At 40.8% G+C, this 20357-nt stretch overlaps 1 pseudogene; it reads left to right on the top strand.

Moving 5' to 3' along the window:
• The first annotated feature begins 11980 nt into the window (after nucleotides 1-11980).
• On the top strand, nucleotides 11981-12204 carry LOC102138109 (anaphase-promoting complex subunit 13 pseudogene; annotated as a pseudogene).
• The last annotated feature ends 8153 nt before the right edge of the window (nucleotides 12205-20357 follow it).

Here is a 20357-nt window from a genome sequence, read left to right as displayed (position 1 = left end):
CTGGATGAATGGTATGTGAAATGTCTTTTCATTAGTCTTGCAAGTTTCCTGTAAGTTGGTAATTATATAAAAATTGCAAAGTAAAAAACCAGTACCTCTACTTTATAAAAATGCAGGCATAACTCAAAATGCCTTCACTATTACATGCTCATTTACTACTTAGTTGTTCCAGTAGTCAAGAGCAGCCATTATTATCTCCAATCCCTAAAAAAAAAAAAAAAAAAAGAAAAAGAAAAAAATGGTTATAGTAATTACCTGCCTCCCATCTGCCCTTTATTCTCACAATAACAGGTAAGATTGACTGTCTACCAGCATGAAGAAAGCTACATAAATTAAGCAACTCTTCTGTTCTAGTTATTATTGTTCATAACAAATCACTCTAAAATGTAGTGTCTTAAAACAACAATTAATTTCTTACCTCTCACAGTGTCCATGGACAGGAATTCAAGAGGGACTTGCTTGGATATTTCTGGCTTGGAGTCTCTGGAACAGCCAGGAGCTGAGGCAGCCGGGTGCTGGATTGGGTCTCTCTCTCTCTCTCTCTCACTCTCTCTCTCTCTCTCTCGCTCACTCTTTCTGTCTCTTTCTCTCTTTCTCTCCCTCTCTAAGTAGTTTCAGGACCTTTCCATGTTCTCTTTCCACGTGGACTAGATTGGGCTTCCTCATAACATGGTGGCCTCAAGGCAGCTGAATTGTTCAAATGGTGGCTTAGGAATCTCAGAAGCTGTCCTGAGAATCAGGTCTATGTGGTCTTTTATAAAACAGCTTCAGAAATCCATAGAGTTTCTTCTAACACAGTCAGAAGCCTGCCCAGATTAAGGGGACAAAACATAGACCCCACTTGCCATGGGCTGTGGTCAGACTGTTTGTGTCCCCTCCAAATTCATAGGTTGAAACCTAATTACCAATGTGATGGTGTTACGAAGTGGAGCTTTGTGGGGATGATTAGATTATGAGGGCTTGGGAACAGTGCCCTTACAAAAGAGGTCCCAGAGAGCTGCCTTGCCCCTTCCACCATGTGAGAAGACAGAGAGAAGCCACCGTCTAGGAATCAGGAAATAGAATCTCACCAGAGATTGAATTTGTTGGTGCCTTGATCTTGGACTTCTCAGCCTTCAGAACTGTGAAAAGTAAATTTCTGTTGTTTATAAGCTACCCAGTTTATGACATTTTGTTATAGAAGTCCAAATGAGCTAGGACCACCACTTTTTGATGGCAGGATAGTCAAACTCACATTGTAAGAAGAACATGTGAGATGAGAGACCTTCTTATAGTCAGTTTGAAACTACAATCTGTCACATCTTTCTAATATACATTTGTGAAATCAGATCATCATGAATGACCTCAAGTGAAATCTATTCCTAGATTATTTGTAGTCTCAAGGCCTGTGGAGAGACAGACTTTTCTCAATAACAGAGAGCGCTCAAATCAATGCTTTTGGTCTGTTTCATTTCTACAGTTTCTAAATGTCTTGTCTATATGTCATAATGTTTCTGAGTAAAAAATCACACATGCATGCTCCAAATTACTGCAGGTATCCTTGGATCACATAAGCCTTCTAGGATAGTGGTGCGAGACCAGATGGAGTCAGTGTCTTAATTGTGAGCGCTCTTGAAAGCAGAGCCTGTGACAAGCCTTCGGTGCAAATAGTTTATCGGGAAGTTCTCTCAAAGATCAGGAGTGAGGGCAACAGAGAATGTAACAGGGATAGGAGGAAATTCAATCCAACAATCCATTATGGAGTTGTAAATGAAGCTTGTTGTAAATGAAGATCAGGGAAGAGAAATAATGATCCATCACCTTCTTTCTCAATTAGGTAAGGGTTGCCCCAGTGGGTGCAGACAACCCGCACGCTTCCATGTTAGGTCCAAACAGGCCTGGGCATACATCGAAAGATGAAAATAAGTGGCATAAGGCCGGGCGCGGTGGCTCAGGCCTGTAATCCCAGCACTTTGGGAGGCCGAGACGGGCGGATCATGAGGTCAGGAGATCGAGACCATCCTGGCTGACACGGTGAAACCCCGTCTCTACTAAAAAATACAAAAAACTAGCTGGGCGAGGTGGCGGGCGCCTGTAGTCCCAGATACTCAGGAGGCTGAGGCAGGAGAATGGCGTGAACCCGGGATGTGGAGCTTGCAGTGAGCCGAGATCTGGCCACTGCACTCCAGCCTGGGCGGCAGAGCGAGACTCCATCTCAAAAAAAAAAAAAAAAAAAAAAAAAAGAAAATAAGTGGCATGAGCTTGATGCAAATGGCTGTATCATAGGTGAGTCTGAAAGAATGGGAAGTAGGGCTCAGAGACATCCAGAGCACTCATAATTGCTAAACGACGCATTTCACATCCTGAGCAAGAAAAGCCTATTTTCCTTTGTGTCAAAAAATAGACACAAAATATTAACAATTGTACTTAATATATTAACAATTTTGAGGTGCTGAGTGCCCATTATGAAATTTTCAAATGTTTTCTGAGCCAAACAAAACTATTATTAAAAATTAAATTACATAAACTTGCCATTAAATAGATTATATTAAAACAAAGTTAAACATAATTTATCACTTTGTAATTATTTCACTACATTAATTATTCTGTATGGTCTTGCTATTAGTTATGTCTTTTGGATCCGTATGTTGAAAATACTACATAACGTGCCCTCCCACCTATCTTTTCTCAACTCTGTGTTGTCACATCGGTGATGTCACATAGGTAATTGAAACCAGCCATGGTGGGAGTGTTTACACCACAGAAATCAGTAAACACTACAAATCAAGGCTTTTATCTTTTCTGTTTGTTTGTTTGAGAGCAGGTCGTTAAACATTTCCCAACACAGCAACAATCATTTTCATTTCTGTCCTTTTCATTCCTTCTACTTCCTGCTGATTCCTGTCTTCTCCTCTCACCCCCATTCTGGTAATGTCATGTTTATGTTCATTGCCTCAAAAAATGGAAGATACACTAAAAGGAGAGGAATAACAACTGTTTTCCAGGCTTTTGAGTTGTAAAAGGTTAGGCCCTCTGGGAAGAAAGCAAGCTCATATACACAGATAATAAAATAGATTTTTGAGAAGGTAAGATTCGGAAAAGCAAAGTTTACTGGCTTACTCACCCCTCAAACAAAATAAGGGACTTGGGGAGAAGAATGGGCATGGGGGTGGCTCCCTAAGAAAGGAAAACCATAAGACCTTAGGCACACCTCCTTGGGGCAAGATTGATTGAAAACCAGGTTAGCTTTGGAAGAATGAAGTAAGGATTAAGCCTCCTTTGGTGAAATTCCAAGTAGTCAGGAAGACTATGGGTTAGAAATAGAAGCAGATTGCATCTAGCCAGTTGGTCTTCATCAACTTGACCAAGTCTCTGCTTTCAACCCCACATGGAGTAGGTCTCCTGCAGACCAGGATGGCATGACAATGCGAGAAAGACCCTCATCTGGGATCTTGCAACAGAACTTTAGGATTATGCACCAGTAATCTGTAGGACCAAAGACTGACAGCCATGTGAAGGATGGCTCACAAACATCAACGTGACAGAGGAATCCATACCCCTGATCCCATGCTATGCAAACCATGACACAGTGAATACCTCAGAGCTAAACATCCAGCCCTGGGCAAACATGTGGAGATCCTGAATTAACTGAAATTAAATTATACTTTATTGTGGCATAGGGTCTTATAATAGAAATTAAATAGAGTTGCAGAAAATCAAGACAACTGAATTCTTACGCATTCGAGTTTGTGAGCTTGGATTGGTACCAACTAACCTTGACTGGATGGGAAACCGAGTTTTGAAAAATTACCTATTTTAAGTGTTCTTTTTGAGTTCATTTTACCATTTGCCATATGAGGAACAGGTATATGCCTGTTGCTTCCAAGGGTCAGGTGGATAATAGGTTGTATTAATTAAACTAGTGGTTATGCCAGTGAGGGGTGCCTATATGCTAAAGGGATTTCAAGGGACAAAATTTTGGAAAAATGAAAGTGTGTTATCAACTTTCTCATGTCTTGTCTAACATCCAGGAATCATCCTCATGCCAGGACAATGTCTATCCCAGACATCAACATACTAAAAGAAACCTACATGTTCCCCTCTTTCTTTAACTTTTGTGAAAGATCGTAGTATTTTTACAAATATTCACTGCCCATCTGTGAGAGAGGATTCTATTTGCCTACTCGGTTGGCACCTGGCTTGGCCACATGACTTGCTCTAACAAAGAAATGTGAGAGAAGTGATATGCTTACTTTTCCTTTGCCATCATGACCAGCAATGTTCCAGGTTTTAGAACATTGATTGCAAAAATGACTCACTTCTCACTTCTCCCTTTGTAATATGATTTTATAGCAACCCCCACAAAATATGAAGATCCCTGTCCCTAGAAGCTGGGCTAGCCTGAGACATGATTTGGTCAATAGAATGTGGTAGAAGCAGTAATGTGCCTTTTTGTTAACTAATTTGCAGGAGGGTTTACATTTTTCCATTTGCTGTTTTGGAATCCTGACACCATCATGTAATTCAGCATGGGTTAGCTGAAAGAGGAGAGACCAGTGGACCAGGGATTCATTGTCTTAGCTGAGGTCATCCTAGACCAGCCTATGCCAGTCCATCCCCAAATAGGTGAGTGAGCCAAGCTGAGCTCAGCCGAGCCAGGCCCAGATCAGCAGAACTGTACAGCTGGCATGTAGACTCATGAGAAAAAAATAAGTGTTTATTGCTGAGAGCTGCTGAAGTTTTGTGGTGGTTTGGAATTATAGGATTAATGTGGCAAGAAATAACTAATAGACAGATTGAAGCTGGTCTGTCAGTCTGCAACCGGAGTACAGAAGATGTAGGACAGAGCTACAGCAAGCAGGCACAAGGCACAAAGCATTAACAAGAAAGAAACATTCATGTAAGCCACTGAGATATGGAGTCCATTTGTTACCCAGAGTAGCCTAGCCCATAGTGATTGATATACCAATCGATATGCCTAACTGTGTTTGGTTCCTCAACTTCTCATTTCTTTTAGTCTTGCTGGTTGATTTCTTTTCTATGTTTTCTATTTCATAGAAACTGGGGTTGCACAGATCTCCTATGACATGGACATACAGCCACTTCTTTCTTGGTTATTCATCCTGAATTTTCCCTGACTTTGGTCCTATTTTTTTTAACTTTTAAAAATGTTATTTTTTTAAAGAGATGAAGTCTCACTATGTTGCATAGAATGGAGAGCAGTGGTGCAATGGTGCAATCATAGCTCACTGCAGATTCGAACGCCTGGGTTCAAGTGATCCTCCCATCTCAGTCTCCCAAAGTGCTGGAATTACAGGAATGAGCCACCACATCTGGCCCCAGGCCTTAGTGTTAAGATTCATTTCTTTCCCTTATATTTGAGGATCCTGGGACCAAAATATTGGGTTTTGTTGAATGAGACATTTTTTCACTTTGCTTAGTGATGAGAGTCTGCAAGACAAAGCCTAAGGTTATATTTTTGGGGGTCATTTGCAGATTACTTTTAGAATTTACTTACTTTTATGTTTATTCACAAGGTCATTTAAGGTATAGTGCCAAGCAACCAACAAAGCATGACTTATTTTTCAGGTTGCTGGAAAATTGCTGAACTCTCCCGCAGTATTTTAAATAACAACTGAACAACTTTCAAAACAGCCCATCCATCTTCTCTATTAGAAATACAGGTGCTACCAGAGAGCACTGTAGAAGATGCTTTATTTCTGTCATTCAAAACATGGTTAGACATTCCAATGGTAAAGAGTAATAGAAACAGAAAATTGTAAAAGAAATTGTCACCTCACTATATGTGTTAATGTGAAATGTTATTATTGCTTTGGAAAGTCTGCTTTGACCATAACACTTTTCTCACTCTGCCTTTAAATTCCAAGTAATTCTAGTTGGAGGAAATACTGTCATCTTCTGAGTTCTCCTATCAAAACTCTTCATGCCCAGTAAGAGCAAATGCAAGGTTATCCTAGCTACAACTAGGAGGTTAACTCCTAGTGCTGAGAAGGCCATGGATGAACATGGAAATGCCTCTGGTTAGGAACCATTGCTGACTGAAACTTCCACACACTAATGGTGGGTGTGGACATTGGTACAACCACTTTGGAAAGCTAGCACTAACCATGACAGTTCAACATTTGTAACCCACCATGACTCAGCGCTCTTATTCCTAGGTACATATTTAATAGAAATGTATATATTTCTTTACCAAAGGTGTATAATATAATTTTTTTAGAATCTTACTGTGCCACACAGGCTGGAGTGCAGTGGCACAATCATGGCTCACTGCAGCCTAGAACTCCCGGGCTTAAGAGATTTTCTCTCCTCCACTTTTCAAGTAGCTAGAATACAGACATCCTCCATCATGCCTGGCTAATTTTTAATTTTTCTTTTGCAAAGATGGGGCCTCACTTTATTGGCCAGGCTTCTTTTGAACTCCTGGCCTCAAGCAGTCCTTTCATCTCAGCCTCCAAAAGCACTGGGGTTATAGGCATGAGCCACCACATCCCATCCTATAATAGAGTATTTATAGCAGCATTATTCATAATAGCCCTAAATTGGAAACTACTCAAATTTCCAAAAGAAGTAGAATGGAAAAAATAAATTGTGGTATATTCATACAACAGGATGCTCCCCAGCAATGAGCATGAATAACCTACAGCTACAGCAAAACATCATGAATCAATCCCACAAATATAACATTGAGGTGGAAAAACAGATGCAAGAGTTTAGACTGCGTGAGTCCATTTTTATGAAGTTTGAAAAATAAGCAAAACTAGTCTGTGGTGTTAGAAATCAGGATGTTTGCTACTTTTAGAGGGTGGTGACTTGGAGGGGGCTATGAGGAGGGCCTCTGGGAGGATGATAATGTTCTGTTGGCTGATCTGAGTGTTGGTAACATGGGTATGTTTCCTTGTGAAAATTCTTTGAATTGCACTTTTATTTTTTGTATATTCCTCTGTATGTGTGTTATTGTTTACTAGAGAGTTAAGGGGAAAACAAGACAAGAAAGAAAACAAACAACTATTCCAAACTGTTCTTTTGATTATAACCCTATTATAAAGTCTCCTAATATCACTGATCTCTTTTTGTTGTATATGTTCCATTCAAAATTTTATATTCATTTGTGTGTCAGCCTTATATATGCCAAAACAGTGCCTGGAATATATAGACATTCAAAAAGTAGTTTTGAAGGAAATGAAAGGATGGATGGATGGATGGATGGATGGATGGATGGATGGATGGATGAAGGTCTAAGTTCCCAACTATTCAGTGAGCAACATAAGGTCAGAAATTGTTTCTTGTCTTGCTCACCAATGAACCACCTATCTGGCACAATGCCTGATACATGGTAGGCCCTTAATATATATTCTTATTTTAAAAGACAAGAAGAAAAGAAAGGAGGAAGGGCGGGGGGAGGGAGGAAAGTAGGGAAGAAGGAAGGAAGGAAGGAAGGGAAGGGAAGGGAAAGGAAAGGAAGGGAAGGGAAGGGAAGGGAAAAAGCAGGAAGGAGACAGAAAGGGGGTGGTGAGAGGGGGTGTTGCAGGGTCATGGTATGTCATTTCTACCATCCTGTCTGTAGACATTTAATGCAGAATTGCGCTTTTCTCATAGTAACTTTTTTGCTGATACTTTGTATTCATTGAGCAAAAGCTCAAGTGGGGAACAACAGACAGACCAGGTAATTCTCAGGTTTCTGAGTGAGGGGGCTCAAACCAAATGACTTGGATACTCCCCTAGTACCTTGTTGCCTCTCCCCCTAAGAGATACACCGGCCTTTGGGCCTGCCTAAAGCTCCATTACACAGGCTGTATTTAGCAATCATAACTTTATATCATTACTGTGTAGACCGGAATATGCCACTTTGGCATAAGGATTATTTTGAGCCAAAGGCAATTAAGAAAAAGAAGATACAAGGAAAGCTGTCTTCACTCCCCTTATCTGCTTAAAAGCAGGACATGAATTTACAAAAGTGTGCTTCCTCCCCTTTCTACCAGGAAAGACAAAGTTTGATCCCCAAAGACAACTATAGATGCTTACCAGCCTGGAGGTGGCACCAGAGGAGTCTACAGAACAAACTTTACTAGTTGGTCTTTACCTACCACTCGTTTCCCATATATTTGCCTTCCCACAATCTGCCACTGTTAGAGACTCAAGGTCCTTTTCTTTTGTCTTGTCACTTCTTTAAAAATGTATTATTCTTCGTTGAAGATGTCATATAGACTGAGGTTCTAAGCCATCTCATGAGAGTTACTCAATACCTGGGTATGTTCCGTATATATATGAAATAAACGTTCAAAACCTGTTTTGCTGTTGTTGTTAATTCGTCTTTTGTTTTAGAGGCCCACAGCTAAGAACTCAGAAGGATAGAAGGAAAATTATTTTTCCTCCACTACAAATGTAATGGCTAATAGTACTGGTCATTACATTTTTTCTTGTGTCCCAGGCACCTTGACATTCTTACAAGAGCTCCAGAAGATAGTTGCTAGTATCAGTCCATTTTAGAGATGCAGAGACTGAACACTTAGATATTTTGCCTCAGGCCTTACAGACTGCATTTGAACCGAAGCTCTTAACATCCTGTATTTTTCCCCATTGTTTGTTTTTATTTATTTATTTTATTATGCTTTATGTTCTAGGGTACATGTGCACAACGTGCAGGTTTGTTACATATGTATATATGTGCCATGTTGGTGTGCTGCACCCATTAACTTGTCATTTACACTAGGTATATCTCCTAACGTCCTTTGTTAATCAACCCCATCCACCCGAAAATTGCCAATTTTTACCAAGGTAAGCACTTTAACCATGATGACAGGTAAAGTTTCTTGAGCACGATACCAAAGGTACAAGGCACCAAACTCTGTTCTAAATGCTCACATACCTCCTGTGTTACTATATGCCATACAACAGATGAGAAAACAGAGACACTGAGATTCAGGGAAGGTCCCAAGGTTATAGAATTGTCCATGAGGGAAGTTGCCTGGCTCCAGTGCCTATGTTCCCAATCATTACACTATGCTGCATCTTAAATGCTATTTCATTTAATTTGCTGCTTTTAAGACTTGAACCATCATCAGAATCACCAGGGAGGCTTATTAAACATATTCCAGGACCCCATCCTTATGGGTGTTGATTCAGCAGGTCTGGGATGAAGCTGGGAATCTGCATTTCTACAAGTGCCCAGATTTTGCAGAAGCTGCTGGTCCAGTGACCACACTTGGAGGAGCAGTCATTTCATCTTCACAGGACTCCTGCACGGAAGATGCTATTACTTCCTCATTTTAAAGGGGGGCTTAAAGATCACCTTATCTGCACAATGCTTGGCACATGGTAGGTGGAAATCAATGCAGTTTGCATAAAGCAAGGAAATGATTTGCCCAAGATCTCGTAGCTTAATGACACTGTGAATATTTAAATATCTACTTTTATTTCAGACAAAAAAACTTTTAAGAACAGTCCACGGAGTCAAGGCTTTCAAATTCTCTACTTCCCACAAGGTCTAGAATAGCTTCCTGACTACAATGAGCAAACAGGAATTGTGTTAAGTTAAAGTGAAATTAGAACATCGCCCAAGAGTTAAGATTCAAGTAGTTATATTAGATTAGAAAATACTTGTTGTTTTCTTCGAGTGCCTGTTTTTCCTTCATCTATCAAAATTTAGTTTGTCACTACAGATTGCCTTTGCATATATTTTAACAGACAGAAGTAATATTTTTCATTTAGACTAACCCTGGAGGCCAGATAAAATGTATAACAGTTTCTTGTTCATTCTTGTTTAACTTGAACAATATACTAATGTGATCAATATCTAGTTCCACTTTCCTCGTTAGTAACAATAAAATATTGCCATCCAGTTATGGTTCCTCAGAGTAACTAAAAGCATTTTAAAAAATGTTTCACTTTGATCACCCTCATGTGTAAAAATTAAGTAGACATTTCTGGAAAATGAAAAGAAATTAATGCACCAAGGTGGGAAATGGAACCCCACCATTACAGGGGCTCTGAGTTCATACAACTTACAAAGTTTTAGGGCCTTTGCATTCCTCGGAAGTTGAGCTAAGCTCTGATGTTCTCAATAATGGATTCACGGAAAATACAGTTTTGTACATTTTCTATCCAAAACTGACCCCAACACCTTCCTTATCTTTCTTTGCTTGACCATTCCCCCAAGACCAAGGGCACAGGGATTGGTGCTGCCTTCACTTCCTTTCCATCACCCTCATCTTCACACCCCACAAGCTGCCCTGCACTCAAGCTGCACCACCGCAGAAGCGGATGCTGTTGGTGAGCTCCCAGGTCCTGAGGCTCTTTACTGGCTCTCTGTGCCCATCTCTTTGATTCTGCCTGCTATGCTTCCATAGTTTTAACCTGAGAGCTGCCTCTGAGACTCAGCATTCTTTCCTCCCAATGCTTGGAAATACGTATCACCCTGGGTTGCCTATAGTCAATGACTGACTGGTACCAAAGGATAAAAGCCCAGTTGACTCGACTTCAAACAAAATCAAAGAAAGCTTATGTCCAGCCTCTGTCATCATCACATTCATTCCACCCACTGCCCCCTCACTCCTAGTAGAAACAAAGTCTTCAGGCCAGGCACGGTGGCTCATGCCTGTAATCCCAATACTGTGGGAGAGATCCCCATCCGAGGTGGGTGGATCATTTGAGGTCAGGAGTTGGAGACCAGCCTAGCCAACATGGTGGAAACCCCATCTCTACTAAAAAATACAAAAATTAGCCGGGCATGGTGGTGCGTGCCTGTAGTCCCAACTACTTGGGAGGCTGAGGCAGGAGAATTGCTTGAACCCAGAAGGCAGAGGTCGCAGTGAGCCGAGATTGTGCCACTGCCCTCCAGTTTATCTCCCTCCAAGTACTTATATGTGTCCTGTGACACAAATGATTGAAGGTATGAGATGGAAAGGCAAAAAAAAAAAAAAAAAAAAGAGGAAGTCAGGGCTGGGCATGGTGGCTCATGCCTGTAATCCCAGCACTTTGGGAGGCCAAGAAGGGTGGATCACCTGAGGTCAGGAGTTCGAGACCAGCCTGGCCAATATGGCGAAACCTCCCAAGTAGCTGGGACTACAGGCACCCACCACCATGCCTGACTAATTCTTTGTATTTTTAGTAGAGACAGAGTTTCACTGTGTTAGCCAGGATGATCTGGATCTCCTGACCTCGTGATCCGCCTGCCTCGGCCTCCCTAAGTGCTGGGATTGCAGGCGTGAGCCACTGCACCCGGTGGGCACAGTGCTTTTAAGCATATGGTTGATCAATATGGTGGCAGTGTTGTTACTTACTTTTTTTAATAGTTGAATAATATTCCATTTGTGTGGCTATATCACACTGAAAAAGTCAATTTATAAATTGGTGGACATTTGGGTTGTTTCCACTTTTGGTGGTGCAATAAACATTTATGTACACATTTTCATGTGGACATATGTTTTCAATTCACTTGGATTTATACCTAGGAGTGGAATTGTTATGTCATATAAAAACTGTATGTTTGAGTTTTGAGGAACTGTCAAACTGTGTTTCTCACCCTGGATAATCCCAATTGGCCAATTTTCATGTTCACTGATTCTTCTGCCAGGTCAAATTTGCTGTTAAGCCTCTCCAGTCAATATTTCATTTCAATTATTGAACTTCCCAACTCAAGAATTTTTTGAATTCTTTCTATAATCCTATGTCTATTTAATGAAACATAGCATGAACCCGGATGGCGGAGGTTGCAGTGAGCTGAGATCGTACCACTGCATACCAGCCTGGGTGACAGACTGAGACTCTGTTTAAAATAAATGAATAAATAAATAAAAGAAAGAAGAAAAGAAACGAGGTCTTCTCCAGACTTTCCCTCCATGTGAGCAAATGAGTTCACCTACATGCAGGGATCTGGGAGAAGAGTGTGTGAGTCATGTGATGCTGAGGGTATGGTCCAGAGGAAGCTGGCACAGCGGTGCAGCAGGTGCAGATCTGACAAGGTTAAAGCTCCAGCAAAATGAACAGTGAGGTACAAAGAGATGGAAGAATCTTGGATTTGATTGACAACGCTTGGTGAGAAGACAGGCTGCCATAGGAGGATGTTGCAGTTCCACTGAATGAGTTTCCTAAACCTGAACAAGACAATGTTGGCACCCAGAATCTTCCAAAGAGCAAGAAATGAAGTGGACAGACTTAACCTTACAACACCTCCATGAGAACGTTCCCCTCACTGAAAACTGACACTTGGCTCCTTTCTCATGCATGGATTTTTAAAAAAATACATAGATACAAATGTTTTATTTCAATCTCCTAATTCAAATCTTTGAGTAATAAATCAACACTAAAATATGTATACTTATTTAGTTAGTGGCAGCTATGTGCAGCATGAAAATATTTACAGAATGAAAAGCTGAGATTTCTCAGGAGTGTGGAATATTTGGCTCTATAAATCTAAAACTCTTCATTGAGTAGCTTGTAATTGGATATGATTGGTTAAACATTTGCCTTTAACTCTGATTTTGCTTCACTGTCAAAGTTTATCTCCTCCCAAGTACTTATATGTGTCCTGTGACACAAATGATTGAAGGTATGAGATGGAAAGGCAAAAAAAAACAGGAAGCCAGGGCTGGGCGTGGTGGCTCACACCTGTAATCCCAGCACTTTGGGAGGCCAAGGAGGGTGGATCACCTGAGGTCAGGAGTTCGAGACCAGCCTGACCAATATGGCGAAACCCTGTCTCTAATAAAAATACAAAAAATTAGCCAGGCATGGTGTGTGGGAGTGGGGGGGCTATAATCTCAGCTACTTGGGAGGCTAAGGCGTGAGAATTGCTTGAACCTGGGAGGTGGAAGTTGCAGTGAACAGAGATCGTGCCACTGCACTCTAGCCTGGGCGACAGAGCAAGACTCTGTCAAAAAAAAAAAAAAGAGGAAGCCAGAAGCCAGACATAGGAGTGTTACAGTGTTATTAACATTTCATATTATAGAACTTGCCCATGGACCAAGTAATCTGGCTCCAATGCCTGTGTCTCTAATCATTACACTATGCTGCATCTTAAATGCCATCTCATTTAATTTTGTACTTCTCAGACTTGAACCTGCAGCAGAACCACCAGGAGGGCTTATTAAACATAAACCCTTAGTGAACAGCATTCTGAGTGGGTTTAGCCTATAGATGTTATGGACATGTAGATATCCCATTCACTGATTACTGGCATTCCTCGGATTCTTCATGGTATTTTCAAATGTTGGATAAATCTGTGAATTAAAAAATTATCTGACAGTTACGCCTGTTCTCCCTACAATGTCCATTGGTGCTGCTGGAAAGCATGTCTGGCTAGGTAGACTGCTAGTTTTATCCATTAATGGCATTTCTTATTTTCTCAAAGCCCTTTCAGATAAAACCAAACCACCATGCAATCAGTATTTACTTATATATTTGTATAAGAACCTGTATTTTGCAAAACACATCTGTGTATATTTATCTCCTGAAATTACTTGCCTCTGTTAATCAGTGTCTTTCATGTTCTCTATCCAGATTGTAAACTCTGGGAAGAAGCCATGGCTTATATTTCTGTATCCCTTATTTAAAAACTAAAAACACCGAATAATTGAAATCTCTTCTCAAAACAAATACTGAACTGTAATTTGTGCTCCAGAGCTCCTTGTGCGACCAAGCTGAGGCTGGCATTTGCCCTGAAAGCACAGTCTTGCTTGCCCTCTCCTCCTTCCATGTCCTGCTTGCTCCACTCCCTTACTGACTTCTCTTGGGAGCAATGCTCTGATAAATTACCTGCCCATGTAGGCTCACCTTAGGGCCTGCTTCTAGAGAGCTAAACCTTAGACAGTCTCTCTTGAGTGACAGTCTCTCCTGAGTGCCCACCTTTCCATTCCCAAAGTTACTATCTTGGTTCACTCCTTATGGCATAAGCAATCCTCCTAGCCAGTGTGCCCCTTCCATCTAGCGTACTGTCAGACAACCTCCTAATGCATGTCCCTGATCACACCACTTCTCCAGTCAAAATCAAGCAATAGTTGCTCATTTGCTGTGGAATTTGGGAAAGACTCCTTGGCCTGGAATTTAAAGCCTTCCATACCATAACTCCAAAACTCCAAGCTAGCTACTTTTTTTTTTTTTTTTTTTTTGAGACAGAGTCTCGCTCTGTCACCAGTTGGAGTGCAGTGGCACCATCTCGGCTCACTGCAACCTCCGCCTCCTGCATTCAAGCAATTCTCCTGCCTCAGCCACCCGAGTAGCTGGGATTACAAGTACGCGCCACCACGCCAGCTAGCTTTTGTATTTTTAGTAGAGACAGGGTTTCACCATGTTGGCCAGGATGGTCTCGATCTCTTGGCCTTGTGAACCACCCACCTCAGCCTCCCAAAGTGCTGGGATTACAGGCTTGAGCCACCACGCCCGGCCCAAGCTACCAATTTTTAATCATTGCGCATAAGTTCCTAATATCACATGGAACTCAACTCTGACAAATTCCCGCCCTACCTTCCCTGTTCCTCTGCTCAAAACTTTTCTTTTATCTGGAATGTCCTCCCACTTTATTTAAGTAGGAAAACCCAGCCTGTCAATCAAATCTCTGTTCAAGTGTCTTTTCTATCATGAATACTTTATTGATTCTCTCTTTTATTAGTGTCCTATTGCTGCCATAACAAATTACTAGAAACTTAGTGGCTTAAAACAACACATATTTGTCTCACAATTTTGTATGTTAGAAATTCAGGCAGGCTTGGCTTGGTCCTCTGCTTGGGATCTCACAGAAGACAAATGGAAAAGTTGTTGCCCAGACTAGCTCTTGTCTCTTGGGGATAAATCTACTTTAAAGCTCCTTTGATTAGTTGGTAGAATTCATTTCCTTCCCGTTGTAGTACTGAGGTCCCTGAGCCCTCTATCATCAAATCCAGTTGTTCTGAAGCCTCAATTCTCTTTGACTTCCTCTCTGTTGCATCCTATCTGCCTCCAGCTGGGAATGTTCTCTGTTAGATTAAGCCCACCCAGATAATTCAGCATAAGCTCCCCCATCTCAAGGCCTATAGCCTTAATCACATCTGCAAAACCTCTTTTGCCATGTCACATAACATATTCACGGGCTACATGATTTAGGATGTGGATATCTTTGAGGGGCCATTATGCCTACCACGTATCCCCCACTATAGAGATGATCTCATTCTACTCTGAAATCCTATGGCCCGTCATATCTCCTTTCTAGTAATTTTATTTACATATAAAGTAGGAACAGCTCACTTCAATAGTGCTATGTGTCAGGCACTCTTTTTCTTTTTTTTAATACTTTAAGTTCTATGGCACATGTGCTCAGTGTGCAGGTTTGTTACATATGTACACATGTGTCATGTTGGTTTGCTGCACCCATTACTTCATCATTTACATTAGGTATTTCTCCTAATGCTATCCCTCCCCCCTCCCACCACTCCATGACAGGCCCGGATGTGTGATATTCCCTGCCCTGTGTCCAAGTGTTTTCATTGTTCAATTCCCACCTATGAGTGAGAATATGTGGTGTTTGGTTTTCTGTCCTTGCAATAGTTTGCTCAGAATGATGGTTTCCAGCTTCATCCATGTCCCTTCAAAAGATATGAACTCATCCTTTTTTATGGCTTCATAGTATTCCATGATGTATATGGTGCCAGGTATTCTATTAAGCATTTTACATATACTACCTCACTTAATCTTCATAACAATCCTAGGTGGTCAGAGTTAGTACTGTTACTACTTCCATTTTATGGATGAGAAAACTGCAACAGAAAGTTTTGTATCTTATATGTTAATAAATGGTAGGACCAGGTATGATAAAGATGATGCCATGTTTAACTAAATTGTTCAATTTTACTTCCATTTGCCAGAGGAAGATTTTATTTCCAACTTCCCTTCGTCAATCACGTGACTGATTCTGGCCAATGGAATGTGGCCAGAAGTGATGAAGGTCAATTATCTGGCCTAACCCCTGCTTTCTGCAGCATGGTTTTTTATGCATGCTCTCTCTCTCGCTCTCTCTCGGAGCAAATGGCCCCAAGATGGAGAAGCCATACCATGAAAGGAGACTGGACCTCTGAGTCACCTCTTTGAGCAGAGAAAGTCGGGAGATCCTCCTTACTCACACTGAACAGTGGCATGTGGGTGAAATCACACCGTGCTGAGTTCCTGGAACTTCAGGAATATTTGGTACAGCAAAGATGATACTTTGATTAACACGCCAAACTCCAAGCTTAGAAAATCTGGATGTACAGCGTGTGTTCTTAATTGCAATGTTATTTTTTCTCTTCCTCCTTCCTTTTCTGAGTAATACTACTTCTAAGATTGCTGAATAAATCCAGCATTCATGGGGATAACATAAGTGTGGTAATTATAATGCGTTTGTAGCATACCTTGTATTGTGGTGACTCAGACACTTGTATTTTCGGTCTAGGAGGCTGAGGTCTAGGTGTCATTTTCCTTTCCACCTCCTGCTATATTCAGCGCATTGTTTAACATACAGGAAGTAAACACTTGCTGAATTCAATGTAGAAAATTGGAGTTTTCAAATAAATTAGTTATTAAAATATATTTCAAGAAAAATATTCAGTGTACTAAAAAAAAAAGTTAACCTCTTTAAAACATTAAGAACGCAACCTATTGACACTGAACATACACACGCTGAAGGTTTCTTACCTGTCTGTTGACACCTGTCAGGTGGTAACTCTTTGTAACAAGTTTATTAAGAAAAAACTATGTTACATTAGAAATATCAAAATGCATTAAAGACCTGTGATAAAGTGGCTCACTTAAGGGTAGCTGTGATTATTTCACCCCAATGTCCTCTCCAAACAGTGAAATAAAAAATGTCTCTTTCTCTAACACTCAAGGTCAAAACAGAGGGAGGCCTTTTTTCTCTACCATGACAACATTCAAATAGAACATGTATCACTTTGGACTTTAAATCAATTTGCATATTATCTGGTAAGATTTATTTGGCAGGAAAATCAGAGGAGACAAGTAGGATTGCTGAACTAATTCCACTCAAACGTCCCTGACTTAAAACTACAGATTCTCAGAAGGACCAAGAAATGGACATAAAACTAAAGTAACAAAAATGCAAACTGTTTATTACAATACCAAATGTCAAAATGCTGGCATAAATATATCCTGGAATTAGCCTCAAAGTAATATGCTTCTAAAAGGATTATAAAATCTCTAAAATAAAAAGGAAAATCTAGCTTTTTTTTTTTTTTTTGGACTAAGCTCTCTTTCTGTTGTCCTGGAATGTAAAACTCTTTTACAATTATATTTATAAAATATGTTTGCATGCAAATATCTTATGAATATGTTTATAATTGATTGTTTATATTTATAAATGTACATGCTATAACAGATTGCCAAGTTATAAAGATTTGCATAGATGTTTGTCTATCATGATGATGATGAATGCTTTTGTCTCCAGCCTTCGCCGCTTCCCTGAGGTCTAGATCCAAATTTTCACTTTGCAGAGGACCTCTCCCAGCTATCTTGGAGAGTATATTAGATTCCAATAGTCCTAAATCAATTTCATCTTTTTCTCTCCAAAATGTACTCTTCTAAAGACAGTCCTGATCTGGTTGATAGTACTGTCATCTATCAACCACCATGAGCAGACTGATCTTAACAAGATCTCTAGAAGTTGCCCTCTGATCTCCTTTATCCTACACTCAAATAGTTGCCAGAGCCTGTAGAATCTACCTCAAAAATGTCTCTTCAAACTGTTCACTCATCCCTTCAGAAACTTCTTGTCGAGTGAGTACTAGGTCGCTGTCCTTGGGGTGTTTATGTGCAGATTACATGATAGTGAGAAAAGCCAGGAAAAAAAAAAAAGAACAGGAAAGGAAAAAAGAAACAAGGAAGAAAAGAGAAAGGAAGGAAGGAAGAAGGAAAGAAAAGGCAGGAGAGAGGGAGGAAGGAAGGAAATTGGGAAAGGAGATGGGATTATTCAGATATATGCTATGAAAGAAATTAAACAGTGATATAATGGCGTCTGGCAAGGTAAGTGGAATCTACATCAGAAAGGAAAGAGAAGACAGGCCCCTCTGAATGGATGATGTCTGAACTGAGACCAGAGTGATGAAAACAAACAGAAGTTAATTTCTTTAAAACATTAAGAAAGCATCCTATTGACATCAAATATACACATGCTGAAGAGATGTGTACAATAAAATAGCCATAGGATACAGAGTAGGAGAGAGTTCTAGGCAGGGGGGAAAAGACTCAGAGGAGGGCATGGCTCAGTGAGTTCAGGGAACAGGAAAATCAGTGGGGATGGAGGACAGTGGCAAAGAAAGAGAGAGGTATAGGATGACTCCAAAGAAGCAGGCAAAGCCAGTGCATGGGCAGCCTTCCATTTTATCTCTGTTACCAGGAGAATCACTCAGAGTTTTAAGCGGGGAGCAATATGGTATGAATTATCTTTTTTTCCAAGAATGATTCTGGCTGCTGTCTGGATAATGGATTTATATGGGGAACAAGAGTGAGAACAGGAGAAAGTGGGAAGCTATTGTGCCCAACAAGCCTAGGAATGGTATTGGCTTAGACTAGAATTGCTGCAGCAGATGTGATGAAACATTGTCAGATTTGGAACATTCCTGTATGGAGAGCTGACAGTACCTGCTAATGTAATCATGTGTGGGGAGGAGGGAGAGCACATAGAGGGTGTTGAAAGAGAAATAAAAAGATCAAAGATGGCTTCTTCATTGGGGGCCAGAGTGAATGTTCTCTCTCATCCCCCGCTTTGGTTGAGGTTCTCTTTGACTCTATCCTGGACAAAATCCCGTTAGTGTCCTGGTTTCCATTTCTTTCCGTCTCTTATTCTCCCTGCTATTTCCTGTTCAAAACTGTCCTCCTGATTATCCTGTAAGTCTCAGAATCATTTCCCTGGAAAACTAGATCAGTCAAGCTCTAGTTAGGAAAAAAGAATCTACACTAAGTATCGTCGGAGAGGATTTAATAAAAGAAACTTTTGTAACCAGATTAGAAAGCAGAAAGAGCACAAAGGGGGCACTGAGCTAAAACCAGATATTAGCAGTTTCAAGGTTATTGCCAATTCTAAGGTTGAGGTAATTCAGAGAATTAATATCTGAAGAATGCAGTTACTACCCTAAAGGCTGAGGTAAACACAGGGAAAAGTGAGGAGCTCATTACCCTGGAGGTTGAAGAGGCTCCTAAATTTCCTTGATTCCAGCCTTATTATTTCCTAAACCCATCAGTTTTTTTTTTAGAACCAAGTCACCTTTGCACATGTCATTTACTCTATTTGAAATTTCACTCCCCTTACCCAGGAAACAGCTCTGAAAAGCCACCCTCAATTTCTCCAAGCAAAGTAAATCACACCCTCTTTGACAGCTTTGTGCTTCCACAGCTCTATGTCAACATGTATCATATTGGATTGTCATGTATCTATTTATGGAGCTGTCTTACCCACAGGTCCATGATTTCTTGCAGATAAGAATTATGTCCTGACAACTTCTCAATGCTCTTCTGGAGATGTTTGCTGAATCAATAAACATCAATCATCTCTGCTGTCTGTGGCACCTCACCTTCAACAGACTAGCCTGGGCATAGTGACTGAGCAGGTTTCAAGACCACCTGAAGGCTATGCTTAGACTAGTTCACCATCATTTCTGTTTCAATCTGTTGGCCAACACAAATCACAAGGCCAGACAAACCTCAGTAGTATCCACCAGCAAGCTACAGGATTTATATTGATATTTAGACAACTTTTTGTGGTTCAAATTGGAGTACAAGATTAAATACTACTCGCCTCAACATTTATACAAAACAGATACACAGTAAATAGTGGCCACTTTACATGTATGACACCTCTATTGCTCAATTTTTGTGGCATTGAAGAAAAACACTCCTAAACTTAGTGATTAGCCCAGCATTCTATGGATTGACAATTTTGGCTGGGCTCAGTGGGGTGGTGGTTCTTCTGGTCTCGCACTGCTCACTCATGCTTCTCTAGTCAGCTGTGGGTGGGTCGGGGCTGGCTAGTCTGGGGTAGCCCACCTCTGCTCCATGTGGCACCTCACCTTCAACAGGTTAGCCTGGGCATAGTGACTGCACAGGCGTCAAGACCACCTGAAGGTTATGCTTAGACTAGTTCACCATCATTTCTGTTGCGATCTTTTGGCCAACACAAATCACAAGGCCAGACCAAACTCAAGAGATAGGGAAATAGATTATATCTTTTGACTGGAGGAGATTCAGTACTGATAATGGTATGCCAGTTTCAAGCCTTGGCTTCAAGAAGATGTACACACATCTGCTTGCTTGCTCTTGAAACTTTGCTGCCACCATAACTGAAAGGCTGGACTAACCTGTGAGGAGACAAGTGAACACATGGAAGAGAGTCCAGTTGT

Source organism: Macaca fascicularis, chromosome 10 (genome assembly GCF_037993035.2).
Source record: "Macaca fascicularis isolate 582-1 chromosome 10, T2T-MFA8v1.1".
Taxonomy (NCBI): domain Eukaryota; kingdom Metazoa; phylum Chordata; class Mammalia; order Primates; family Cercopithecidae; genus Macaca; species Macaca fascicularis.
The sequence above is the reverse complement of the archived record's forward strand: the minus strand, read 5'-3'. Positions and strand labels throughout refer to the sequence as shown.